A 13,320-nucleotide genomic window follows, 5' to 3' on the forward strand; every position below is an offset into this window, starting at 1 on the left:
ATGCGCTACGTGCTGAGCTGTTGGCTTTGGAGGATGGCTTATCACTTTGCTGGGCAAGTGGGTTTCGGAAGGTGAGTTGTGAATGTGATTGTCTGGAAGCTGTTTCGCTGTTTCAAGCTAGGTCAACGGAAAGGGACCACTTGCACAATCATTATGATGTTATTCGCCGGATTCAGTGCATGCTAGCCTGGGACTGGGTAGTTTACATTAGCCATATCCCTCGTGACATAAATTCAGTAGCCCATACGCTTGCCAATTGGGGGGTGCGGAACACGAGTTCCATTGTATTCTGGAGGAGTCCTCCTGATTTCATCCTGTTACAGTTAGGAAGAGACTCGGTGTCTTGAGCTTTCTAGTGTTTTATGTTTCATTCTTTACCAAAAAAAATCATGTAACACTATAAAATAAATAGATATTTAATATTAATGTTATTTATCTAGATTTAAACTAAATATTAAATTAAAAATAATTATTTTTGAAAGATGAAAATAAAAAAATATATATATTTACATAACTAAAAATTAAAATGTACTCATTTTACATAAATAAAAACAATCTTTTAAATTTTAGCATTGAATAAGAATGAAAAATATTTCGTACATTATCATAAAATATTTCAACAATAATCAAATACATAATATTAAATAAGTATAAAGAATTTTTAAAAAAAAAACTCATATATCCAACACCCAATGGCTCGATTCCTTATACCCACAGGCCACAACTATGATTATGTTTCACAAATGTGCATCATCTGTGCAACATATGTACATCTAACAAAAGCAATAAGTGGAAATTCAAGGTTTCTTTTTAAAATTTGTAGGAAAGATTATGACAACAAGTTTTAAATTTAAAATTTTATTTATATTATCCAAACTTTTAGTATTAGTCTGATCTTAACGGTTTAGTGAAAATTCAAGTTTAATTTTTTCTTCCTACATAACCATCACGCTACATAAGTAATCATACACAAGACATTAGTTTATTAACTTAAATGAAAACACTTTTTTTATAAAAAGGTATAAATCCTCCCCTTCAAGATGATTCCTACAAAAGATAAAGTGGTATATTTAATTAACTTCATGCTCATGACAAAGTTCGAATTTCGAGATTTGGTGTCAAACGATTTAAGCTAAACAACTTTTGATCAATCCATAAATGACTATATCCAACAAGATAATGTTTTTTTTTTTGACAAATAACAATTTATTTTAAAATTTATTTAAAAAAAAGTTAGTTAAAATTCTTTTTTGGTCTTACAATTTTGTGTAAGAGTGAACATGAATGTGATATAATCTAATGATTTAATGAATTCAAACTAATCTAATTGTAAATATGGATTGGTTATTGTTAAGTAAAAAACATGGTCTAGAATGCTTGAATGTAGAATTTTAATGTCGACAAACAAAATATTTTTATAAAGAAAAAAAGGTCTGCAAAAATATCTTTGAAAAATATTTCTGAAAAACTCATCAGATGAAGTGTAAAATACAAATTGTCTATGAGACATTATAAATCAAACGAAACACAAAGTATGCCTAAAATACATTTAATGTTTGTCATTCATTTAAATTAACAACAAGTTTCTATTGAATGCTTCATTTTTTAATAAATCAAATCAAAAAGTAGTCTTGAAACTTACAAGTGTGTTAAAGAATAAAATCATACTTTCCAACATAATCAAAATCTCTAAAATAATGGAGAAAAACGAATAAAGTCACTATTGCAATTCTTCTGCACTAACATTGCTTTTGTAAGTTTCGTTTGATATGGAAAGTCGATAAGTAGTTTCATTTATCAAATAAGAGGTATCATTTGGTGAAATGCATTTGATACTCACATTAAATGAGTCAAACTGTCACCTATCATCTTAAGGAAAGACAATGAAGATAAACGAAGTAAACTTGTGAGTTGGACTTAAAGTATTGTAACAATCATATTTTATGATCTACTATATAAAAAGATTTAAAGCACAAGAAGAAGAAAAATATATAAATAGATATATTTGTTAGCAAACATATTTTTTGTAAAACTATTCTTTTTTTATAAACACTCATTATTTTAAATTGGTTGTATAACGTCTAAGTGAGTCAAACACAATATTTATGTAACTTTCATAACCATTGGTATAAGATTGAGGCTGAAGAGGCTTGTCTGTAAAATAATATTAATTTGTTTTGAGCTTTGAGAGACTCGTTTGTAAACCTATATAGGTATTAAGAATCTCATAGGATAAAAATTTTAACATCTCAAAACATATATTCTTAAGACAATTTTATAAGAAAATAAATAAATTAAAAAGGAAAAATGTGGGTTGAAGTAAAAGATGGGAGAATAATGCCACAATCCTTAAAGATTGATAAGTTGAGGAGCATCCGTCACTTTGAATTATAAAATTTAAGAATAAGAATCAAAAGTAGTTTCTAATAACATAGTGAGAGATAAATTCTCTCAATTGGAACAATATCCAAATTTTGATTAAATCATTCTCTACTGAAATCTTTGCAAAATGTTTCTATTTATAAGCTTAGATAGGCAATGAGACAAATTCTCATCAATACTCCACTTATAAATAAATTCTCACTAATTTCCACAAACACTTTATTTCTACTAGAATTGACTCCCCACTATCTTGCTAACTATATATCATTGTGACATAGGAAGCCTGAAAGCATTAAAAGTTGACCTAAATAATATAAAAAGACATTTGAATTATTTGAATAAAAAAAATTCAAAAATTACATTAATAATTAACAAAATGGGTTTAAACAACTATTTAACTTCAAAACTAATTAAAAATACTATAGCCCATCAATGATTCTTCTAAATTATGTGCATTTGGAATTGTCATGTTATTTCAAATTCGGCTCAAGCCTTCGTTAAGATGTAGCTATTTAAAAAAATTAACAAAATGGTTTTAAGCAACTATTTAACTTCAAAACTAATTAAAAAAACTATAGCCCATCAATGATTATTCTAGATTATGTGAATTTGGAATTGTCATGTTATTTCAAATTCGGCTCAAGCCTTTGTTAAGATGTAGAAAACAACACTAGGTGATATATTTGTTGTAGGCCTTGTCAAGCAAAATAGTTCATCTTCTTTATTCCTCAAATTCTTTCAAGTGCAACCTTTGGTAGATTCCATTAGAATACTTGATTGTAAAAGAATATTTTGTCGTTAAGTTTGAAGAGGTTTGTCGTTAAAAAAATTCTTGAATAATTACTTGAAGAGACAAGTCAATTAATACTTAGGATTGAGTCATAAATGGCTTGTTGTATGAATATTTATATATTTATTTAAAGATAGTGAAACTCAATCAAATTAGATTAAAAATTAAACATAGTCTCGGTTGAGATGAGTCAGTAACAAAAATTCTCAATGTTTCATCTGACTACTCTTCATACTCTATCCAACTAAAGTTACTATTTCATTATGAAAATCGTGCAAGTTTTTTTATATACATTATTCAACTCCTTTTTGGTGTTTATCTTCTCAAAATGGCCACTAGAATGAAGTGGATTTAGAAATTAAAAATCCAACAAGTTTAGTTTGGATATTGAATTTTGGTTTCTAAGAATCGATCCACGTGATTATATTATTATTATTATTGTTGTTTTTGTTGTTATTATTATTATTATTATTAGTTTATTAGATATTGTTTGGGTTAACAAATTTAAGATATTGGTGAAAGATAAAGGAATGAAGTGACCAACTCAATATATATGAGACCCCTTAATCTCAATGACTTGTCTAAAAGTACTTCGAAAATATTTTTAACAAACTGAACCATTTAATATCAAATGGACGTCCATTACTTTTTAAGTTTGTATTTTTTAATGTTTAAAGTATTACTTTACAATTTGTAATATTGACAAACAAGTTTATAATATTATGTTTCATAAAAAAACTATAAATTTATGTTTTATCAATTTATGATATGATAATATACTTTAACGATAAATTCAATGAATTGATTCAATCCAAATTGAATATGATTAGATGAAAGTAATTTAGAATAGAGATCCAAAAATAAAATAAAAAATAAATCAATCCAAACTAATTAAAGTTGATTGAAATGAATCGAAATATATTTCAAATCTAATTTGGACTCATCTATGTAATTATGCAATTATAGCCCTAAAAATTTGTATTGCATTTGATCCCTATGTCTCAATTGAACAATATTGATCCATCTCTAATATTAAAAAAAAATACTAACTTTGCACTAACATACCAAGATAAAATTGTCATAATACTTTGACGTGTGTTAAAGTGACACTAACACATACACTAACTTGTTAAAATAACACCGGAGACTAAAAATATACAAATATAATGTTTTAAATACTAAAATTACATAATCTTAATATTAGAAACATATAATATCATGATGTATGACACCAACTTTGGTATATATATATATATATATATATATATATATATATATATATGTTAAAACAAATAAAGTATAAAAAAAACATCTTTGTAAACTTGGTAAATTCTCTGACGGACCAGTTTAAGAAGTGGTGCATTGGTGGTCAATTAATAATGACCGTAGATGAGAAGTTTAAAAAAGTAAACGGTTGAGATTGAATTTAATGTTTAAATTTGAACAATTGCATATTAGTCCTTTGAAATTTGATATTGACGGACATTTTCTATTGTTTAGGGTTCCGTTTAACATGGGTGAAGTACGAGTCTCCGACGGTGGTGGAGGTGGTGGTGTTTTGTTACGATTGTGGCGGACATTTGATATTGACGGACATTTTCTATTGTTTAGGGTTCCGTTTAACATGGGTGAAGTACGAGTCTCCGACGGTGGTGGAGGTGGTGGTGTTTTGTTACGATTGTGGCGGACATTTGATATTGACGGACATTTTCTATTGTTTAGGGTTCCGTTTAACATGGGTGAAGTACGAGTCTCCGACGGTGGTGGAGGTGGTGGTGTTTTGTTACGATTGTGGCGGTAGTTTGTTGGGAAGCATGGGTGAATTACGAGTTTGGCACGGTGGTCGTGTTTTGTTTGTCGCAGGCCGCAACCCCTGTGAAAAGGGTTTGTTGATTGTGGAGTGGGAAGAGCGGATTGATGATGCGTTAGTGCAGGGTATTGCTTAGAAGAAGAAAATAGTGGTGGGTTGAACATCGTTGATGGCTGAAGTTTTGGTTTTGTTGTTTGTTAACATTTTTGTTGAAAATTGTGTTTATGGTAATGGTATTATTTGTTGAGCATTGAAATATGTTTGTTACTAGATTGATTTTGTTTTTGTAAAAATCTTATTGACAAATTTGATGTTTGTTAGATTTGATTACATGAAATATAGTTTTACATGAATGGAAGACAGTCGGGCGTGGTATGCAGAGTAGGCGAAGTGAGTTTGAGGAAATGCAGTGTGAGGTTGTTAGATTTATTTTAGGAAGTTTATGAAGTTGATCCTTGATTTTGTGTGTATACGTTTGTACTGCTGTATGTGCCCCCCTGTATTGTTAAACAGAAATTTTGGTTAGTTGAAGCATAGAATGCAGAGATATAGCTGCAGCTTAAAGAAGGTGGAATAAGTAAGCAAACTTTATGAGGAGGTGGTCGTGATGGTTAGGTGTTTGTGTAATCGTTAATGTTGTGAATTGTTGTAGAATGTTGTGTTTGTTAGCAGAATACAAATAGGATGATGATGTTATGTTAGGAGTACCTAATTGTAAACTGGATGTGAAGTTGAATAGAAGTGTTACAGAAGCAATTTGAGTAGTCCCAATTGCCACTACTGCGACCCCCCCATTTTGTTTTGGCTGAAGATGAATTTGGTTATGTACACCGTGGAGTGGTACCTGATGAGCAGGTTGTTGCAATGATGAGGTATATGTTAACTGGTGCTCAGGGTGATGAAGAATTTTTGTCAGAAATAGAGGTTTTAAGTTGAACACAACATCGTAATGTTGTGATGGTTTAGGGTTTTGTGTGGAGGATGGAAGAAAATTTATGGTTAGTATGTCAAAGTCCAATAATTTTGTAATGTTAAAATGTATGAATGTAAGGTTGTTTGTTAAGTCTATCTTTTTACCATTGCAATTAGTAGGTTGATGTTAATCTTGTATGTTTTTTTTTTGCTGCATCTTTATTATAGTATGTTATTAGGTAGTTCGTGTTACGTGGTTATTCTGAAGGATTGTTTATGTTAATATAAAGAATCATGCTTTCAGCGGATAAGATGTCTGAACTAAGTGCGAGTAATGGATTTAGTTGGAAAATTTTGGCCTTGGCAGGTGGCATACGAATGGAGAAAAGGATGTGGAAGTGGAAAGCAGGGTGGCTGGAACATTTGGTTAGTGTAGTACTGAATGAAAGACAATTGTTTATCATTAGTAAGTGATGGTGGAAAAATTGCTCTTGTATGGATACGTATTTGACTCCAGAATGCACTGAAAGTGGTAAAATCAGTAAAGAAGTTGATGTTTTCTCCTTTGGGGTAGTAGAGCTTGTTATTGGATGTAAAGCTTTACATAAAAGCAGACCCAAAGGGCAGCAATGGCTCCATGAATGGGTAAGATTGTTAGTTACCTATTTACGATTCATGAGTTTAATGCTATCACATTTATCATGTATATGAAATTGGTGTTTAGGTATTGATTTGAAGTTGTTAATTTCATATATATTGGTTTAATAATGTCAGTAATGAATAATTATTAAAACCATGTGATTAAAAATTGATTCGTGTGTTTTTGGATCTAGAATATAATAAAAAGCATGTTTAAATAGTACATTAAAATTAGAGATAACGAAGTTAGTTTCATTTAATAATGACAAAATATGAAATACAAAAATGTGATTGTTTTTGCTGAGTGTTTTAAAGTTGTGAAGAAAGGTAGAATTATATTGGACCTCTTGCAATATATATATCCAAAAAACTAATCAAAAAATAATTGGGCGAAGTGATACAATATTTTGGTTGCAGAATAAGGATCCAAAAATGTGCAGCCCAGCTGATGATATTAATCCTAAACGTGTAGGCTCAATCGTGAAGTTGTTTTCTGAATTCAATTTATGATAGTCCAATACTTTGACAGAATTCTGCAGCTCTGATGTGGATGGTGCGTTTATATTCATTATGATCACCGGAAACCAAATCTAAAGCAATTTTCATTCGAACAGTTTCTTCATCAAGGCTCTGAAAATGTTACATTGTTTGACATATATTAATATGCATAAGTAAAATACAATGTAATTTGAAATGTATTGCATTATTTGCTCACCACTTTGATTAAGTTTGGTTGAAATGCATATTCCATATCCATCCATTGTAAAACCCAAATAATAGAGTTGTTACTGTTATGCATTGGAAAAAAAAGTTGTGAATATAAAATTCATTATGAATAAAATAATAAAGTAAATTAGTATTGGTTACCTATGGCCACAATTTGGAACTGCCCTTCCTTGCAAAATATCCCAGCTTTCTCCATGTACTAATTCTTTAACAAAATTTTGAGGATAAAAACTTGATTCCATCAATTGTATTATGACGTTGGACTGAAACAGGAAAATAGTATATATGAAATTGATAGTGAAGTTAGGATGGTTGATTTATTTGGAGTTATTTGTGACATACAATTTGCATCATGTTGTGACGTCTACGATCCATTGTTTGGTCCTTCAGATAATAATCCAAATGGTATATTACATTGTCTTCTAAGCTAAGAACCATCAAATACCAGTGTCCGCTATATTCCTCAATTGGCACATATATCTATGAAAAGCAAAATATTTTATTAAATGGGTAAATGAAATGTAGTTAAATAAATAGTTTAGTATTTCATTTGAAAGAAATATGGAATGCAGTATACATATTTTAATTTTTGATATGGTTTCATCCAGTGTTTTGCATATGTTTCCAATAGGTCTTCAATTGTGTCTCCTTCAATGATAGCTCTCTGTAAATATGACAATTTTGATAGATGTTATTAGGTGTAGTAAAGAAGGAAAACTAATGATGAAAATGTTGATAATAGATGTTATTTGAAGTTTATAATTATACATTAAATAGATAGGAAAATTAAAATTACAGTAATTTAGTGTAAAAGTTATATGATAATATTTACAAATTGTGAAAATTATTAGTCAGAAAAGAAAAGTAAAGTGTATTGGGTTGTGGAGTTGAAAAAAAAAAGTTAGAAAAATAATAAGAATGAAAGGTTACCGCAAATTCAGGAGGAAGACACCAAATGGTTTGATCAGTAATCTTGTCCTGCATATCAGTGATCTTCATTGACATCCAAGCAACAACCTAATGAGGTTAGAGAGCAGAGAGGGTAATGAGTATTGTTGTAGATGATTAAACATTATGAAATATTAAATTTATACGTATACCTGACGTTTGATTTTATTTCCAGGACTTAAACATTGTAATTGTTGTCTTGTAACCTCTGTGTAATTCATCTTTAGGAGCACTTCACTAGAGGAAAAGAAATAGAAAAAAAAGTATAAATAAGAAGACAAAATTGTAGTTGTAAATATTTAACACAGTATGAATGAGTTATGAAAATGGTAACCTGAGTTTATAGTCAGGGTAAAAAATATAGGTGGAAAGTCGTAATTGTTCTTTTGTTAATGCCATGTCTTGGGTAGGCCTAAAAATTGAGTTGATTTTCTACAATAGACATGTGTTAGAGGAGTTGTATTAAAAAAAGATGGAAAATGTCAAGATTTTTACCCGTGGCAAAATGTGGCCTACAGCAACGATACCATGTAACTCATCATCACTTGATGGTATATCTTGCACATCTGTCTTGTTTGGCTGTTGAACCTGGTTTTTTGCATTCTGTGTTAACTCAGTTGGTATGTCAGGTATTTTAACATTGGTTTGTGCAGCTGAGTCGTTAAATGTCAAGTTTCTGTATACATTGGATGGCAACGGTGTCTCCAATGACCCTTCGTTAATTATTGGCTAAAAAAAAGGAATTGTAGTTTTAGTGGAATGGAACAAGTAATTTCATTGACTATTTTTTTGAATGTATTATAAAGTAAATGTAAAGTAAAGTATGCATACGACCTTCCGTTTGAGTGGAATGGAAAAACTACTATTTTGATTGTAGTTGGGTGGTTGTGTTGACTGACGATGATGAACTCCCAGTTGAATTGCATTGGTGTTGTTCGAAGATGAATATCCAACTATATTGTTATTGCTCAAAATGCTTTTACCAATCATCTTACGCTTACTTGGTCTTGTATCAACTTGATTCAGAATGTGTGACTGATTCATAAATTTCCGTTGGGATTGCTTTGACAATGGAGATGAATTCTGACAAAATATTCGCTTAGGTGTGGTGTTGAGTCCAGTATCTGTATTTGTTGTTGTTAATGTTGGAGAATTTTGTTGAACATTCATTGAGCGAGAAATTGCAGTCATAGTTATATCTCTTGTAATATTAATTTGAGACTCAATGTTTGCAAGCTTCGTATGTATTTCATTTTGTTTTTTCTCCATTTCCTGAAGACGGTCATTAACACCCTATAAAAGAAGGTTGTAAAAAAATGAAGTTAGTATATATGAGGGAACCATATATGACATTGAGGTTGTTGCGTAAGGAAAAAAGTATAAAATGTTTGATGGAAAACCTGAGTGATGTTAGAAATGAGTTTTGTTGCGGAGTATATGGCCTGAATAGTTTTGTCAAGAAGTAGTACTTCAAATGCATTCTACAAAATGAAGCATTAAATGATTTGAGCATATAGATGTACATAATGACAACGATTTTTGAGATGTAGTAGAATAAGAGTATTACCTTGGAATGATTTTCATGTTGGTTGGCTGTGTCAGGATTATTCGTTAAAGCAATAACTTCTATTGGCCTGTAAAAAAAGATTTGTTTACCAAGCATGGAACTTTGATGAATGAATACAACTGTTTTACAATAAATGCATTGTTAAACTAACCCAAAAGAAGTTGAAGTGTTTTCAAAGGGTTCAGCATTTGTTGACGACGTAATGGTTGGAGTATTGTTTGTTGCTGGCGCTGTGATTCCCATAGTAATTGCTTCTGTGTTCATGCGGGTGGCATCAGGAGAATTCATAGCAAGTGGTGAAGAATGTAGTTCCTTATTTGTGTCCATTGTAAAGGAGTAAAGTGTGTTAAGGTTTTGTAATTGAGATTTAATTTTATTATATAAATTTTGTAGACTTAGGGTTAATAATGAAATTCATTAATAGTTGATTTAATGTTTGACATGTAGCAGTGAAGAATTAATTGCATGCAGCAGTGAAATATTGTAAGAAATGTGTGGTGATTTTGTACTGTCAGCCGTAATAATTAATGTTGTTAAAATTATTTTATAATTTAATGATTTGTGACATGAATACTCATATTGTGACGCTTCGGTGGATGCTAGGTTAATGGATTGTGATAGTTGGATTAATAATTTAATATGGAAATGTTATGGATTTATTGATGAGTGGGACGGAGACAGGTGTGTTGCCAAATTAATGAGCTTCCTCGGGACAGTAAAAGGTTCATCAAACCTGTGATAGACCGTCCATCATTATGTAGAGCAGTAGGTTGTAAGATTTGGTTGGGCAAAATTACGGTGCTTTGTTTGCCCTTCCGTTTTGAAAAGTTTATTTGTTAATGAATGAATATTCAAAAACAGCATATGTAAAATGAATTATTGATGCAGCAAGTTAGTGGGTAAAAATGTAAATGTTATGTCGTGAACAAAAATAAATAGTATTATAACAAAATTACTTATAATTTAAAATTGATGATACTTACATAATATTTTGAAGACTTTAAATTCATTTGTTTCATACTTAATAAATTTCATATTAATGTAATGTTTATAGTGTACAAATGCAGAACCTTTGATTATGATAGTTATTTATATAAGACTTTATAATAAAAAATAATATAAAAAAATTAAAATAAAAAAAACCAATACAAAATTTGTGTGATTTGTTAAAAGAATGGTTAATTTATTTATTATAACAAGATTTGAATAATATAAAATCAATGTATATAAGAAATCATAGGAAGAAGTGATTATATTGGAAACCATAAATGTTTAACGGTACACAGAAATAAATAATTTATAGTGTTTATAATATTGGTATTTGAGTTAAAAAATTTTAATAAAAAAAATGTAATTGTTATGAATATATAATAATTGTTTTTTAGTGAAGAGAAAAAAAAAACAATTGTTACAATAACATATTAAATTTATATATGTTGTTATAATATATATTAAAGTTGTTACCATTAAAGGCTTTAGTCATACAAGTTAGGTTTAAGTATTAAGTACATAGTTCAAAGAATGAATGTTAATATGAATAGTATGAAGTACATTTTTATTAATTGTCATGTATGTGAGTGTTTTGGGTGTAGGATTTAAGGTTAAGCGTTAGTGTTTAAGGTTTATTTTGTGATGAAGCACTTATATAAGTGGTATATAAGTGAAGCATGAATTGTAACCTAAACCCTAAACATATAAAGTAATAGAACATAAGAGACCATATTACTATGGATCCAAATTTTCGTGAATTTGAGTTAAAATAATGAATTGATTTTAAAAACCAAAAAATATGACACGTGTTACGATGTAGTGCATCAGTTGGTAATGATTTTCGAAATATGTCGTACTGACATAAGAACGGCCCGTTGGAGATATCAAAATAAGACAGGAGGAATGGATTAGAACGAGGTGTTGCGAAATCTCAGCGGACCGTTCAGACATTACGTCAGGCCGTTGCAGGTTGAAAACATAGTCAATACTAGTTAAACGACAACAGACCCTTGTGCAATCGGAACGGTCCGTTGTAAGAACATATTTGTGATAACAAATTTATAAAGGAAAAATATATATTATTTTCATTCTCCTAAATTACATTTAAAAATTAAAGTATACATTTAAAATCCATAATGTTTATGTATTACAATTAGAGGTTTACATTAAATTAAATATAGTTTTTCATTTTATAATGTGTTTGTATTACAATTAGAGGTTCACATTAATTATATGCGTAAATTTGTAACTGTAATTAGAAGATAACAACAAAGAAAATTTTGTATTCTAAATATAGTTTTGTGTCATTGAAATTATTGGAAAATTTTGTTAGTTTTAGTTTTATATATTGTGTCATAAGGTTTATTATAAGTTATTAGTTTAGATGATTGTTATTGTCAAAACTCATGGTGAACCATGCACGACTTCTTAAAATGGTGTATCACATGACATATGGCAGCATTTAGGATATGTACGTAAGACTTTAAAGTTTAGGGTTAAAGACAAAAGCTTAATCCTAAAATGTAAATCATAAATAATAAAAGAAATGCACAATTTAATGTTTTTTTAAAATTCTTTTACTTTCACTTATGTAGTTGTTAGTTTGTATAAATTGTAATTTATATATAATTATATATGTATATATGTATATATATAATTAATTGAATTTATATAGTTATATTTTTTGTATATTATGTTTAAATAAATATAAATGTTTGTGTTAAGATGTTAAGGACATAGGTGTAGAAGTTACAGTTAGAATAATGTATTTACTACATACTTGAGATAGGGAAAGTTAATATGAATTGTATTATGTAAATTGAATATAAATTCTAATTTAAGTAGAAGTTACAGTATGTATGTTTGGGGTAAATATTTGTAAGATTTAGTCATAATATAGCATAAAAAGGTAAACCCTAATCTGAAAGCCACATACCATAAATGATATACACAGAATATTTAAATGTTTGATGTTTATAGTTTCAGTTTTTATTTTATTGTTTTTGTTAGATATTTATAATATTGACTATAAATATTTTATTAACAAAATAAGACAATACTTATAAAGCATAAACGAATTCACAGTATATTTATAGAATTTTTGTGAAAATGTAATTTGGTTATAATGACGTTTACATTTTTATAGGTCATACTTCGATTTTTGACAACTGAACGTAGAGTTTGTGACAAATTGAACATAAAATTCATTATTATAGTAATTGTTAAAAGTTATTTATTTTATCATAAAGATTATTTATAACAATTTTGAAAATTAAACTTGATTTTTTTGAATTATTTATGAAATTGAAAGTTCTGATGCATTGACGAGTTGGTAAGCCACGATACCAGAAATATAGGAATATTTAATTGTAATTATGCAGCAAATGAAAATTTAACAATGAAAATAAAACATTTAATAACAGTCATCCATATTTAAAAGCAACATACACTTAAAATACAATATTGTTATGATGATTAAGTCATATATCCTTTTGAATTACCTGAGACAAACATGCAACAAACAATTAGTAAATAATATTAATTGGTTTATATGCA

The 13,320-nt window shown here is 29.0% G+C and overlaps 1 long non-coding RNA gene across 2 annotated transcripts; it reads left to right on the top strand.

Annotated features, from left to right (window-relative positions):
* The first annotated feature begins 4,068 nt into the window (after positions 1-4,068).
* LOC145954479 (uncharacterized) lies at positions 4,069-9,083 on the top strand. Of its 2 annotated transcripts, XR_014431676.1 has the most exons (3): positions 4,531-5,980; positions 6,262-6,539; positions 6,951-9,083. It is a non-coding gene; the product is annotated as an uncharacterized LOC145954479 (long non-coding RNA). The 2 variants fall into 2 exon arrangements; XR_014431675.1 differs by having other exon boundaries at positions 4,069-5,980; positions 6,262-9,083.
* Positions 9,084-13,320: the final 4,237 nt, after the last annotated feature.

Source organism: Cajanus cajan, chromosome 2 (genome assembly GCF_000230855.2).
Source record: "Cajanus cajan strain Asha chromosome 2, NIPB_CcT2T_4, whole genome shotgun sequence".
NCBI lineage: Eukaryota > Viridiplantae > Streptophyta > Magnoliopsida > Fabales > Fabaceae > Cajanus > Cajanus cajan.